The sequence below is a fragment of the Prionailurus viverrinus genome, chromosome B1 (genome assembly GCF_022837055.1).
Source record: "Prionailurus viverrinus isolate Anna chromosome B1, UM_Priviv_1.0, whole genome shotgun sequence".
Classification (NCBI taxonomy): domain Eukaryota; kingdom Metazoa; phylum Chordata; class Mammalia; order Carnivora; family Felidae; genus Prionailurus; species Prionailurus viverrinus.
The window spans coordinates 44928705-44944422 of NC_062564.1; the positions used below are offsets into that span (position 1 = coordinate 44928705).

Sequence of the window (15718 nt, forward strand, 5' to 3'; positions counted from 1 at the left end):
TAACGGTTTGTTGCTGAAAAGAGGAGAGGCCTCGGCAGGGAAGATTTGGTGGCTCCTGGACAGGGTTTGGAAGGTCGGGTCACAGGAGGGGCACCCTTAGGCACAGAGTCACAAGAGGAAACATTAGCTTTTAGTGATTATTTTCTGAGGTGTTGCAGCCGTGGTTCAGAGGGCCACAGGGCAAGGGCACGGAGGGCCACAGGGCAGATGCTGTAGTCCTGGTCTCCTTCCAGGCTGAGGAGGCCCCAGGGGACATTGCTAGGTGTTGCAGTACTGTCAGTGGGTGAATGTCAGGGGACTTCCGGACATATCGGGTTCTGGGGCCAGGGCTGCTTCTGTGTGTGGCTTCCTGCCCAGGGCATTTAGAGCTTTGCTCATCAAACTTCAACATGCATGCAACTCCCTGGGGTGTTGTCCTAATGCAGACTGAGAGCCATAGGTCAGGCCTGGGGCCTGAGATTCTGCATTTCTAACAGGCTCCAAGGCCATGGTGATGTTGCTGATTTTAGGGTCACACTTCGAGGAATAAGGCTTTGAAGGGGAATTAATGAGAATTCAAATTTCCAAAGCCCTCACCTGGATGGTGGCCTTGCCACCTCTTTCTGCCTGAGGACTTCCATCTTTCAAACATCGTAGGTATGTTTCCTGCCTTTTCTAGACATTTCCAGCCCCGGACTCCGCCTGACCCTGAACCGACCTCTCCTTTGCATGCTGTCGGCACTGACCCCCTCTGCCGCTCCTTTGGCCCTTAGCGTCCACTGTCCGGGCTGTTCTTATGTTTGTTATTTCCCCAGCTAGCGTGCTGGCTACCTGCGTTCCACCTACTTCCCTCCGTCCAAGCCACAGCATCGTGACTGTAGCCAGGATTCCATGAGTGCAGACGCCTTGCATTAGATCCGCCCTTTTGGAGCCAACATCTCCTTTTCCACACCCGTTGTCACCTTGCTCAGCTGGCCTACAGAATCCTTGCTGGGCCAGTCCCTCTGTCCCCATTGCCGGGGACTCTTTTTCCAGAACAATAAGATGGATTCCGTTCCTCTCCTAAGAGAGTGTTGAGTTCCGGAATGGGGGTAACAGTTCTCTCTTGGCAGGGGAGGAGCCGCCCAGGCAGGCGGGCCAAGCGGCCATTGATCTGAGTCCAGTGAAAAAGTGGCTTCTCGGGAGCCCTGGATCCAGGCCCACTTCTAGACAACTTCTTCTTTCAACTCTCTTTCATGTGTTCTAACTTCACAAACATGCCAGTTCCCAGCTGCCCCTGAGAGACAGCGGTGATGGTGGTGGGTGGTGTGGGGGGACCGCAGCAGGAGTCAGATGCGTTGGCGGGGTGGGGGAGGGTGTGGTGGCCTGTTCCACCATATCAGAGACTTTTCTGCTGGGGGCTGCGGTTGCATTTCAGGTCTGCGGAGACAGTCGTGTGGACTCGCTCCACCTGACTTGGGCGATCGCACCGCTACACGTATTAAAATAGAGATGTCCTTGTAGGGCAGATTCACCCACCAACATCTCATCCCTTTCTTCTGCCCTTTATACCTCCCTCCCCCCACCCCCCTCACACACACACACACACACACACACACACAAATACTTAACCAATTAAATCTGTTGAGCGCTATTTGCAGATGATGGTGTGGAATTGTGCTGGACTTGTGTCCGGCCTCATTAAATGTCAGCATTAACAATACGGCACTTGGCAATCAAGGCTGCTCTGTGGCTGTTAGTCATTAATCACCATCTGACAGTCCTGAATTGGAAACGAGGAGCCTGTTCACATGTGCTCTGTGTACCTAGTTACCCTCTTGGTAATCGGTCTCGAAAAAGTTTTCTTTGACTCCCTGCCTGCGAGGACCTCTGTCCTGGCAAGGGGGCACGGGGTCATTAGGCTCTGCTCCCCTCTCCTCCTCCTCCTCCTCCTCACTGGGAAAAGAGGTTGAGGTCCTAAAGAAACAGGGGGGAGAGGAGCATATTGTTTTTGGCCTACTCTTTCCGTCTTAGGCCTGTTTTATGTAGCCTTGTTTTTATATTCTGGCCCAGTGGCCGGAAAAATTCTCTTTCTCCCGGAAGAAATCCCGAAAGACAGCAGGGAGGTCGGTTCTGTTCCAAAAGCCGGTGGGGTAAGTGTGCAAATGCGTCCTTTCCAGGCTGCTCAGCTGTGGACCTCTGTCTGCTAGATGGGGGTGCTTGGCTAATTTCAGGGATTGCTTCCCGCGACGTGGGTCTGAACTTCCACAGGTCTGCTGGATCCCTTTGCAGAATTGAGAGCAAGGACCAGCTTCCCCTTGGGACCCATCCCCAGACCTTCCTACAGCCGTATTAATTTATTTGTTGATTCAAGGAATACCTGTTGAGGGCCTGTTGCGTGCCAGGCACGGACTGGACACTGTGGGTACAGCAGTGAGCACGGGGTGGGTCAGCACTGAGACAGGGAAGGGAAGTCCTTCTGGCAGCATTCTGGCTGCCGGGTGCTCCCCAGGGACACCAACCCTGGAGCTGCCATTCGTGGGGAAGTGTTCATGTTGCGGAGCTTTTCGGACCTGGCTCCTTCCCACCTCTCTATCTTCTGACGTCTCATTCCCGGGAGCCCTGCTCTCTGTCTACTTAGGTGTGGGCTGCTCCCAAACAGGTTTGGTGAACACTGATGTATTAAGGGGGGGGTGTCTTCTCTCTTTGCCCCATTCATAGAACATTGTTATGATTTTTTCCCCCCAGGACTTTGCTCCTTAACTCCAAGAAATGAGTTGAGTGGGAGAATGCCAGCCACCATGGCAACTTGGGAGAGGAAGGAGGGTCTCCTCTGCCTGCCTCTAGGGTTTGCCGCCCTACCCCAAATCCTGTGTCCTCAGGAGCACCTCTCCTGTTCTGGGCATGGGGAGACAGAGGAGAGAAGGGAAGACTTCTGGAACAAGTGGCCAGTGGGCCACTGGTAAAGGACGTGCATCTTTTCTCTCTTGCCTGATTGCCTTTTTTGTCTCTCTTCTTCCTTCTTTGAGTTTTACCTCCCGGGGGGTCTCTTCTCTCATCAAAGTAGTGACTTCAGTTTAAAGATGTTGACAAATGCTTAAGCTCTTTAGCTCTTTTCAGATTAAATGGAATTTGGCAAGCATTTATGGATGGCCTGTCTCATGCCTGGCACTGTCCTAGGCACACAGGGGGCATGAGTATGCATAAGAGATCCTTCTTGCCTTTAAGGTACTCATGGGCCAGTGAGGGGTGGTGAGGGGTCCTCACATAGACAAAGACTATCAGAGAGATAACATAAAGGGCTCAGAGGATTCAGAGCAACCGGTTGGGGTGAAAACGAGATCAGTGAATTTGTGAGAGGGGGTAGGCTTTTGAGGAGGAAGGAGCAACTGGATGCAAGAGCTGGGTGTCTAGGAAACAGTGAGCCGTCATGCTTGGCTCCTGTGACGTTTCCGGCAGGGACGGGTGGAAAGGTGTCAGGGCCATTCCGCGGAGGACTTGATTTTTAGGTTAAAGGTTTGGCCTCGATTAGAGAGGGGCCGCTCAGGGGGAGAGCCAAGGAAGGCCTATGGGTTTCCAAGAGTAAGTAACACACTCTCCAGTATTTCATTAAAATATTATCTTTCTGGAAGAGAGAAAGCTGAGTCACCCTCAAGCTTCCCTCTTGGGCAAGAATCTTGTAATTATGTATTAATTTGTGTCATCGTTCATTTAATTTCTGTCTCCATCAGCCGTTGCCCACATCACAGCTCCAGGAGCTGGCGAAGCTCAAAGCTCGGCCTGAGAGCATCCCTGAAACCCTCCTGAGAGGTCCTGTCAGCCCCAGACCAGTCTCCAGTTCCCCCTCTTGCTTGCCGAGGTAACCACCTTAGTGGTGCCCTGGACTGTGGGGTGACTGGGTGGTCAGTGCTTTCCCTCCACACCCCCTCGCCGCCCTTCTCCTCCCAGCTCCTCCCCATTCCTGGTTTCTCCAGGGCTCTGGCTGAGTTACTGAGCTTTTGTCCTTCCAGGGAGGCACAGCTGCAAGGGAAAAGGATCTCCATGACAGGAGAATTTGGCTGATGCCCGGGCATGAATTTCCCCAGCCTGAGACACTCTTCCTTCTTTATCTGGCTGGCCGTGCTCAGCCTTCTGGTCTCAGCTTCACGGTCATGGTCCCAAAGAGGCTCTCTCTGACCTTAGTTCTAAACGAGCGTTCCTTGTTACACCCTCTCTGTATGCGCGGTAGAACACTCTCCTTTTCCTTCATTGCGACCACCACGATGTATAATCCTACATTGAATTGTTTAATTTTGTTCTCCTTGTTAGTCTATAAGCTTCAGGAAGGCAGGGGCTGTGTGTCTTTTCGCTCACTATTTTACTCCGAGAGTTGAGCCCAATTCCTGGCGTGTAACAGATGCTTAGTAGATGGTACTGAAGGATCCTACAGATGGTGCTAGGTCCATCTAGGGGCTGGATGATCTCAGAGCTCACTGGGCATCTACCCAGTGGCCTGGGGTGGGTAAACTATAGTGTTTTTTCCTTTTTCTTTTTCTGTTTCAGAAGGAAAGGGGGAGAAGAAAATATAGAGTGAAGAGAGTACGTATGGCTTGGCATTCTTGGAAACCCTCTCTCATGGACTGGCTTAGCCTACTCCACAGGAGATCATGGGTGGGTTGGGGTTAGGACCCTGCTTCTCCTCTGATAGAGTCCCCAGACCTTGGAGCCTGGCTTGAAAACAACAACAACAACAAAACCCCCTATGGATGTTCCATAGGAAAAAACCATGTTCCATGTTCCAAAAAGAAACAGCACTTTTCTGACCCCAACTACCTTTCACTGGCCTGTTCCTGAAGGATTCTGAGCTTGGAAAGCCCAAAGAAGTTTCAGGCAACATTTTTTTTTCACCTGAAGCATGCGTAAGCTGTAATCTGCTAGGAAAAATAGGACAGCAGGAGAGGAAGGCAAGAGGACAGAGGTTAAAGCAGGGCTGGTTTGGGGCAAGCAGTGGAGGAGAAAAGTTAGTATTGTGGTGGGTGGGAGAACCTCCTTCTTTCCTTCTTTCCCCTCCTTCAAGGTGCTCTCTCCACTGAGCGAGCTTGAGGGTGTGAGAGCAGAAGGAGGCAGAGATGAGGACAAGGCCCCCAAAGCATGCGGGAGAGGGGAGACTCGTCCCTCTAATGGTGGTTCTCAAGCAGGGCTGGACCACCCCAGGGCTGTTTGGAGGTGTAGGGGATAGTTTTGGTTGTCTCCATGACTGGGGGGTGGGGGGATGCCAAAAACCAGTCATGTCTTGAGACCAAGGATGCTAGACCTTCTTCCCTGCACCGGAGGGTCCTGCCCAATAAAGAACTCTCTTGGTTAAAATAATTGTGAGAAACAGTGAGATGAGGAAAAACAAGGACTTGAAGGCTTTATCTCTCTGGGGCATTAGACACCCTGTGGGTCCTGTCCCCAGAGTTGCTGAAGTCCATGGAGAAAAAGTGGAGAGGCCTACCCTGCCCACTGGAGCATGTGACGTGGCACTCAGGGGTCACTGTCCTGTTTGGTCCCCTCTCAGCACTCCCTCCATGCCCCTCAAAAACCTGCAAAGCTGTCCAGCGGGCCCTGTTAGCTCAAGCCGGGCCTCCCTCAGCTGCGACAGCTAACTTTTTCCATATGCCGGGGCTGCTCCTGCATCAGACGAGGGAGGATGGGGAGAGATACGCGGTCAGAGTGGTTGCAGGTGGAGGCGAGGGGCGGCCTGCAGGAATGTCCAAGGGTTGGTGGGAGAGGTTTTTTTGGGGGGTGTCGCCTTGTGGGGGGAAGTGCTGGGGGAAGTCAACGGCAACACGTTCTAGCCTGTTGGGGGGACGGCCGTTGGCACCAGGAGAAATCCATCCAGCGGAGCCAACCCTCATTAATCATCCGGGCGGCTGAACTGCCAGCTCCTTTCAAGATCTTTCAAGAAGGGTTTTCACCCAAAATAGAGTTGAAAATGTGCTGGGCCCTACTCAGAATCTCATCAGTCTGGGCATTATGGGAAGTGTCAGGCCGGCTGTGACAGACAAGGCCCACTCTGTTCAAGGGGTCCTGACTCCCACGGCCTGTCATATCAAGCGCCTGATCAAATTTGACAGCTTCATTTGTACCTACAGAATAGATAAAAGGGGCTGTTCATTGAAACAAATGGAGGGGAAGGGGTGGGGGAGGGAAGGGAGGTGAGAGGGAGTGTGTGTGTGTGTGTGTGTGTGTATGTGTATTGGGGGGAGGAATGACATTGGGGGTAGGACAGGGGAGGGTGATGTTGGGAGCAGGGGTGCAAAGGAGGATGCTCTCCATGAGCATTTGGGCCAACACCCCCAGAAGAGGGAATAGGGGTCAGGGAAGACAGGTGAGTATCAGGAAGGGGATGGACGTGAAGGTCCCACCTATCACCGTCACCATCAAGAGGCTCCTGAGACCCTCTCTGTGCTCTGGGTCCTGACACTGTATAACTGGAGCCAGGTAGGTGGGCCCTGGGGGTGAGAGAGCCCAGGATGGGTGGCCGTGACTGGGAGAGCAAGGCCAGCGCAGGTGATGCATGTTTCAATTCCAAGCCTTGAGCTGAATTTTGCAAAGAGCCTTCCTTCCCTCGGAAGCAACCCCTTCACTGTGCTGTGTCCACAGTGAGGCTGTCGTCCTCCTTTGACTGCTTGCCCACATTTGTGCTGGTGGCCCCAAAGCCCTGGCTCCCTTAAGTTACTCTTGCCTTCATGCTCCCTGCAGGTGGAAGCTGGTTGGTGTGCACCGGAGGGACATCCTCCAACACACTCTGGCTTTGGGCTTTGCTCAGGCTGTCCCACTGGCCTCAAAGACCTCTCTCCTCCTTCCCGTGGGGGACTGGGTGAACGAATGCATCCCTCCAACTCCCAGGGTGCTCTGAACGCCTGGCACTTTTTAGGAGTCCCCTTCATGTGTTAATGTCATACTTTATCTCACATTGTTAGTAGGTGTTTATATGGTCTTCCCTAAGAGATTTTAAACAGTTTGATGTGAGGGGCCATGTCTTATGCATCTTCTCTTCTTTGACAGCATTTAGCACAGGTAGCAGGTTCTCAGGAAACATTCCCACAAGTACGCGTACACTGCAAAGTTCAGCTGTGACCAGCAGGGGGTGAGCTGGGGATCAGGGGATTTAAAGTTCTTTTCTGACCCAGTCTTTTTTTTTTTTTTTTAAATTTTTTTTTTTCAACGTTTATTTATTTTTGGGACAGAGAGAGACAGAGCATGAACGGGGGAGGGGCAGAGAGAGAGGGAGACACAGAATTGGAAACAGGCTCCAGGCTCTGAGCCATCAGCCCAGAGCCTGACGCGGGGCTCGAACTCCCGGACCGCGAGATCGTGACCTGGCTGAAGTCGGACGCCTAACCGACTGCGCCACCCAGGCGCCCCATGACCCAGTCTTTAGAGGAGAGGGTCTGAGGTTGACAAGGCTCCGCCTATCCTGCCCCCACCCATTTAGAGCCATTGGGAGATTTAGAGAAAGGCCCTCTTGGACACGGATGCGGCCCAGGCTAGGTGTCCTGGGGCCGCCACGGAGACCCCACGCGCTCCGCTTGGCCAGATGCTCTCATGCAAGGCAACAGCCTCACCACAGTACGTGGTGGCTCCTGTGGCAGGAGTATAGGTTTTTGGAATCAGAGAGACTTGACAGGGATCTTGCTTCTACTGTTTACTGGCTTTGTGTCCCTGGGCAAAAAGTGTTCAATAATAGACTCACTGCAGAGACTTGCTACCAGGATGAAACTTGTATGGAAAGTGCTTAGCACGGTGCCTGGCACACAGCAAGCGCTCCGTAAATGTTAGAGAAGGAAAAGAAGCCACGTCTGATCCCTGTTGCCCAGACCTTTCTCGTCTCAAATGAGAGTACATACTGTTGATGGCACTTGTTTGTCAGTGACCATTGATCACTATCACTTTCGGTCCATCCTGAACCTTTTTGTAAGTTTCATGGATGAAAGCATTCCTAGAATCCAATACATGGGAGGTCTCCACCCTTCTTGTAAGGAGGGCTTGTTAATACACTGCCTCGATGATCTGAGAGGAGGTTCTTTGCAAGCCACCTGGTGGAGATCTCGGGACTACAAGGTATGCAGAAAGTCACAAATCTCTTTGAACTTCAGGGTCTCATAGCTCTGAGATGTCCGCCCTAACTGCGAGGCCAGGCTTGTCTGGCTAGAGCATTCCATCCCCAGAGGCACCTGTTTCCTGTGATTTCAAGTGTAAACTTTCTCCAGGTAAACAGGGCTCAGTGGGTTTGGAAGGAGTTTCTGTTTGTTGAGGCCCGAGGAAGCAGGGTGGAGGTGAGCTGGACGGAGGGAGAGGAGAGTTCCGCCTCACTTACTGTGGCCATGGACAGTCACGCATGCCTTCATCACACCGAAAACTCAGTTTCCCCCTGTGTAAAACGAGCATGGGGAGGGCGGGGTGGAAGCTGGTCAGAGTGCCCAGACAGCACCCTCTCCAATTCTCCTCTCCTTGCCGGGAGGGTCAGTGTCCTGCCCTTGGCAGTTAGGAGAGGCTGGGTGATCAGTTCTAGCCAGAGGAGTATGAACAGATGAACAGAAGTGACATATGTCATTTTGGCCTGAAATGTTGTTTGTACAAGATTCTTCAGTTCTTCCCCCGCTGACCACCAAGGATGTTCCTGTTAGTCAGTGGGCCTGGTAAATTATGTGCAACACTGTGATGCTTTCTGATGATGGGTCACCTTGGTTAGACTGAGTGACAGTTCCCGGTTAGCTAACCAATGAATGAATCTAGGTGCTTCTGTGAAGGAATTTTGCAGGTAGAATTCAAGTTCTTAATCAGTTGACTTTAAGTAGATCAAAAGGGAGGTTGTCTGGGGTGGGCCTGACCTAACCAGGCAAGCCCTTTGAAAGAGGGCTCAGGCCTTCCCTGAATTTAGAGACTCCAAAGGGCTCATGCCAGTAGTTCCAGCCTTGGATCTTCCCTGCCTGCATGTCCTACAGACTTGCTTAGCTAGCCACCACAATCGCATAAGCTGATGCTTTGCAATAAACGCCTTACTATATTACTGGTTCTGCTTCTCTGTTCAAACCCTGACAGATACAGAGATCTTTGTCAATGATGGAGATGTAGTATAAAAGAGAAATAAGCCTTTGTTGTTAAGCCCCTGAGACGGTGGGGCTCGTTTGTGACCACAGCATACTCTGGCCTGTACTGACCATCGCAACACGAATAGAACTGTTGGTCCATCATATATTTCAGCTCGCACGTCTGCCTCCTACTGGACTGGAAGCTCCCTGAGGCAAGGTCCGTGTCTCTCCCGTCTTTCTAGTCCTAGAGAAGACCGTGGAACCTAGTATGTAGTGGGCACTTTGTTAATGTTTACCGAGTTGCAAACCCACTGCACCAAGCAGCATCTTGGCTCTTGGAAGGGAGGGGCAGGACTGAGGTAGTCACCCCATTTCCTTATGGGCTGGCTACAAACCTGTGTGCAACCCACACTACACACATGTACACGCTCGTATGTTCACACACCCAGGAGAGCAAACGGGACGCAGGGAATGTGCCCTGACAGGTTCCAAATTACTGTTTCCACTCTAAAATCTGGCTCTGATTTAAACTCCAGAAGGATCACTTGATTTTATGTTCCAAAGAGCTGTGGAGATACCCGCTGCCCACTCAGAGCAAAGGTCCCCCCAACTCCTCCATGGTTTGATTTTTATCTGCTTTTCACTTCTTCTCTTGCCAGTTCCATTTTCCAAAAGCAATTGGCGGTAGGTTATGAAACATGATTCTTTCTGTAGACCTTGATTTAACCTCACGGGATTCTCAACGTTATTTTCAACCATCATTTCTGACCCACTTAAGTACCCAATCAGTCTTTGAAATACCCGCATCAAAACTAAACTACACTCAGGATCTCGTCAAATTAAAAAAAATATTTTAATAATTCATTTTGTTGAAATGGAAAAGAGAGTCCCTTCTCTGGGTGAAAATTCCACATTACAGTATTTTTCTTCTGTATGCTCCCCTGCTCCCCGCCCCCCCCCCCCCGCCATTATTGAGGTAAAGTCATGACATTTCTTCTTCTGGACCTTTCACACTCACTGTCTTGATAGGAACTTTAGAACTGTACTTGACTGGGGATGAGTGATGGAGCATTCTAACCAGCTCTGACCTCCATAATGCTTTACTCTAAACATTTTATAAACTCATAGAATATTCCAGTTAGAAAGGGCTTCAAGATTAGAGGGCCCAATAGCTTCATTTCAGAAATAGAAAAATAGACTCAGAGATTAAGTGACTTGTTCAAAGTCACACAGCAATTAAGTTTCAGAACTAGAAGAAAATCCCAGTTTTCTGGCTCCCATTTCTATACTCTTTCTCCCCAATATGCAATGACTAGACATCCTGGACTTTCCAGGACAGTCTTAAAGTACACTTTAAGTGTACTTATACTTTTATCTCCGTTTTGAAGTTTATAAAATACAGTCGCTTCATTTCTCTCAGCCAGTAGGTTCAACTTCTTTTCTCTTAAGAGAGAGTTTTCCCCGTTCATCTGTGATCCAAATCCACTGACAGCTTTTCCTGTTTTAGTAAGTGCTAATAGTGCTTGGAAGTCTTGGGAAGTCTTGGGAAGGCACCCTGGGAAGACTTGGAAAGGCCCTTCATTTAGGAAGAGTACAAACCATTTCTGTGCCACGAACGCTCTCTGGCAGGTGCAAGTTGGTTAGGAAGAAAGGAATGGAAGAAAATTCAGATGTGCCGTATACAGTGTCAGTAAAGCCTCTTCCTTCATCTGCTTTAGAAATGGAAATTATGGGGGCGCCTGGGTGGCGCAGTCGGTTAAGCGTCCGACTTCAGCCAGGTCACAATCTCGCGGTCTGTGAGTTCGAGCCCCGCGTCGGGTTCTGGGCTGATGGCTCGGAGCCTGGAGCCTGCTTCCGATTCTGTGTCTCCCTCTCTCTCTGCCCCTTCCCCGTTCATGCTCTGTCTCTCTCTGTCCCCAAAATAAATAAACGTTGAAAGAAATGGAAATTATGGGCTCAGGGGCTCAAGTTCCAGCTCTCTTATCACTATGGAATGAAGGCCTCATCCATCTTCAGCCTTCAGAAAAAGGATGGGCCTCCAAGGAGCCTCCCAACAGATTGGAGCTTCCATGGCAAGGTGCCCCCCATCAGCTCCAGTGGTCTCCCCCTCCGGCTCCTACAGCCCACCCATCTGGTCCACACAATTAGCACCTCCTTACATCCTGTCCTATCCTCCACTGTCTGCGCAGTACGAGTTAGCACTTTATTAGATCAGCATAAACGCGCTTATATGTAATGCTATCTTGCTCCCTGACTCACGGGTGTGTCTTATCTCCCCCAACTAAATCAGACAAGAATTTCGTCTGAGTTTTCTCCTGTGCCTTATGGCATCCAGCACATAAACAGGAATTCTGTAAATCCTGTCCCTTTGATGACTGACCTCCTGGAAGTATTAATCCCCAAATACCAGCACTCGAATTTCAAGCTGCCATTTCTCTATTTTTGTCATCAGGTGCATCATTTGTCAAAACATTAACTGTACCAGCGGAAAGAAGTAGATATCACTTTTGTGGTCCCCCTACCTCTTTTTAAAAGTGGAAATCAACTGTTGGGCTCCATCGATTCCCCATGAAGCCCTTGGCCTGGCTCCCATCCCGGACCCAGGCAGAGGTAGGTGTGTGTGTGTGTGTGTGTGTGTGTGTGTGTGTGTTGGGGTGGGAGGATGCTTCAGTTCTCTGTTTCTGGCCTCTGCAGCCTCCTCCTCTGCTGGGTGCCTTTTCTGTACTTGGACCCAGTGGCTGACAGCTGTTTTGGGGGGACTGGAGGAGAAAACGTGGGCATGCCGAGTGTTACAATAGGACAGGCTTTGTCCAGGGGCCGTGGTGCGTCTTCACTGACCTTGGAACTGAGTGACCGGGGACAAGTGAGGGGAGGCAGCTTCCTTCCCTTTCCAGGCTGCAGGTTTTTAATGTCTCCTTTGTTGGTCTGGGCCCCTGGAGACGGCACTGAAGGGAGAGACTTTAGGCTGTTCCCTCCCTCCCGGACAAAATGGTGCATGCTTTTCCTGTTTAAACAGGGCGCAGTTGTGAAGTGCCCTGACTCCGCACACACCAAGGCCCGGCAACGGCTGCAATAAATCAATAGGAAAATAGAAGCTGCCAGTTAGACTAAACAAGTGCATTTGCAAAGACGGCTAGCCCTCATTAATCACTCTGACAGTCCTAAAAACACATTTCCCCTTTAATGACTGTATTTGGATAATCAGTGCTTTTTCCTCCTCAGTCAGAGTTTGAGTAACAGACAGCTGGTGTTATTACAGCCATTGGGGAGGGAGGGCTGGGATTAGGGTCTACGGAGAGCCATCCACTGGCGGTCTCCTCAAACCGGGTCGGCTGCAAAAGCCGTTGTTATGCAATAATGAGAGGGAGCTTTGTACTGCCATCGATGGCTCCCGGGCAGCCATGTGCAAGTTCCCCCCCAAACCTGGACACCCACCTGCATTATGTGAAACACAAAAGCCTCATGTTGGGTTTTATGAGCTTTGGCAGATTTAACCACAGGCTGGGAGGCAGGAGTTTCTCTGGCAGCAAGGTAAGAAGATGGGTCGATGTGATCTGGCTTTGCTTCCTTTAGGTGACTTTGGCTTTCAGGAGAAACTTTGAAACCCAGCACATTCCTCTCTATAAATGATGTAACACATTAATGCACAGCACATTATGAAAATGGTAATTCAAACCCATAGTGCTCCAAATTAAACCATACATTATCGGATGCACTCAACCATCTATTTTGCAAAAAGACAGGACGAATGAAATCAAATCAAACAGAAAACTGGAGTGCAGCTTCCCCTACAGAATGATTAATAAAGTACAGAGCCTCAGCATTATTGCAAGACGAATTCCACGGTAACCCAGACATACATCAGGCACGAGTTAGCTCATATATCGAGAGGCACGTCCCAGTACGCCGGGTAGGGCAAGGCAATTGTGGCTGCCTAAAGAAGGGCGCCACACCTCCTGAGCTCCCCAATTTCTCTGGAGGTGGGTTAGCGGAGGGGAGGGGGGGACGACTGGCAAGTTAAAAACCCAACGCCATGCCACTCTGTTCGTGTCAACCCTGTATCTGAGAAGGAGCCTTTCCCCTCCCTCACCTCCTCCCTTCCTCCCGCAGCTGCCCACGAGGCCACAAAAATAACCAGGCAAGAGGTGTGAAAATCTGACCTGGGGCCAGGAACGTCCAGTGTCTCAAGTTCCAGCTCTTTGCTTCCACCCTTCCTGGTGCCTTGGGAACACAGGCCCCATTTCTGGCGCCTGGGAGAGATTAGGAGGAAAAGGGGGAGGAGGGCTAGGAAGAGAATGAGGTGGAGAAATAGAAGGTAGAGGTGATTCTCAAAGAAAAGAGTGGCTAGATGAATTAATTATGCAAATAAGCAGTTGGTGGGGAGTATTATCTCTATTAAAACAGCAACTTTGTCTAATGAGAATTTAGCTATTGAAAGTAAGCAACTCCCCACCAGCTAATTAAAACAGCCACATTTCTTTGGAACTGGCACCCATTTATGGCGGGGAGGGCTGACATTTCAGGGTGAGAACTGGGACACTCCAGACCACAATGCTTGCCCTTTGATGTCACAAGGGTAGTTGGGGGCAGCTTATTCCAACTACGCAAAGGGCATCCTTCCCAGTCTGCAAAGGCCACAAATACATTTTCTGGGGAAACTCAATGGTCTGGGGGGTTTCTAAGCTCATGCATAAGCCAAGAAGCTTTAGAAACACGACTTTTGCTATACAGAGAGTTCACTATTGGAGACAGTGAGTCTATTCCTTTCTCTTTCCCAACAAGAGGAACGCTGTGGTCCTTAGCTAGGGAGGTCTGAAGCCCATGAAGTTTAAAGAAAAGAGAAAAGTTTAAGTCTTCCTGCAGGGGGAGCAATTTCCAGAAGTTTTAGCAGCCATAAAAAAAAAAAAAAGGTATCTGAAGGAAAGAGGACTTGAGAGGAAGGGAAGTGGGAAATAACCAACAGCAGACAAAACAACAGAGAGAAAGAAAAACAAAGCAAGTCCCTACAGTTTTAAGTCATTTAAAGATTCTGACCAATTGGAACTTTGAGAACCCAGATAATGACGACTCCCCAGGAAGGTCCTGAGTTGGTCCCAGGGTGACTTCCGCAGCCTGTTTAGCCTCTCCCGGACTTGCCCTCCCCCACGTGCCCAAAGACACTAGCAGCCGAGGTCCCTTCCCCTGGGACACACCTAAGTTCTTTTGGTGGCCAGCACGGACATTTTCTGCAGAAGAAGCCTGAGGTCCTCTTGACAGAGAAAGGAATTTTGGCCAGAAACAAAGATATAGTGGCAAAGCTTCAAAGAACCCTAATCACCGCCCCCCCCCCCCCCCCCCCCCCCGCCACCTCCCAAGAACATCTAACGTTGAGGCTTTGTCAAGTCCAGAGAGCGTGACACCGGGTGAGGGAGGCCCCCCTGTGATTCTCTAGCGGGGTGTGGTGTCTTTCCAAACAGTGCGGACGGACGGACAGAGAAGGCATCCCTCCCACCCCACCTTCCGCCCTTGACCTCGGGTCTACGGACGGACGTTTCAGACGCACGAAGCTTGCGGAGCACGAACTGCCTAGTTAAGTCACGATCCTCACAGAGAAAGCAAAGCAAAACAGCAGCGCCAACAGCAGATCCCCAAAGCGGCGCGGGGCCAACGCAGAGGAGAGCGGCCAGGAGGGGGCGAGGCAGACCACTTTGAAGTGCGCCCAACAGGAGGCCCGTCGCGTCCAAGAGGAGCAGGCCGATCGCCCGCGCGCCCTGGCCGGGTGCACCGGGGAGCCAGCGACCTTGGCCGCTCACCGCCCAGGGTAGACGTGAGGGCCGTCCGTCCTCTCCTCCGGCCTCGCGGAAAACCCGGGCAGTGGGAGGTGCCCGACCCTGGTCCCACCATCCTGGCAAAGGGCGCCCCATCATCGCCTGCCCGGGGATGCCCCAGCGGGTGTCAGTCGTGTGAGCTCAAGACAACAGGGACCGAAGAGTGGTCTCAAAGTCTTGAGGAAACACCGCGTCTTCTCAGCAAAACTGAAACCCCTCCAGAGAAGTCTCTGGGGGCGCAAATGACTCGGGTCGGCAACTCAGCGCTGGCCTTGGGTAGCCCCCAAGCTCTGCAAAGCACCCATGTCAGCAGGTGCATTTGGTTTCAAGGAGTAGAAAAGGCAGTCAAGAGGAGGAAATCATTCGCATTTCCAGTGGGAAGCGCGGAAGGTGTCGTCGGGGCCGGCGCCAGTCACCTGTCTTCCTGCCACTAGGTGGCGCCAGAGGCACGTCGACTTTGCATACCTACAGGGCTCGGGGGACGGTGCTGCCAAGTCTGAGCCCCGGGTCCTGGTTCCCTGCTCAGCCCCTTGTACCTCGAATCTAAGGCCCAGAGGAAAAACCGCATTTACACACTCCCTTCACCCTGTCCCCAGGAAATGTCAAGGACTTTGAAGCGAGGCTGGGAGCTAAACAACCAAGTGGGAGAAACAAACAAACAAACCCATAAAGACGGCTGCATGTTATTTGTAATGCGTTGGCATAAGTTTTGTTTTTTTTTTCCCTCCCCTCCCCTTTCTTGAGGAAAGGCATTAAATTCGTCCTTGAACGGAAATCTCAGAAGGAAACCATAAGGTATTTAAGCAAGAATAAAAGGACATCTGCTTAGGTGTCTGGAAGCAGGACAGTGGGTGAGGCAAGAGAGAAACACACCACGGTGTGAATATAGCCAAG

General features: G+C 51.1%; 1 long non-coding RNA gene across 1 annotated transcript; it reads left to right on the forward strand.

The window, feature by feature from the left end:
* The first annotated feature begins 3702 nt into the window (after positions 1-3702).
* On the forward strand, positions 3703-14887 carry LOC125163263 (uncharacterized). The gene is made up of 4 exons (XR_007151364.1): positions 3703-3817; positions 9028-9234; positions 11470-11627; positions 14474-14887. It is a non-coding gene; the product is annotated as an uncharacterized LOC125163263 (long non-coding RNA).
* Positions 14888-15718: the final 831 nt, after the last annotated feature.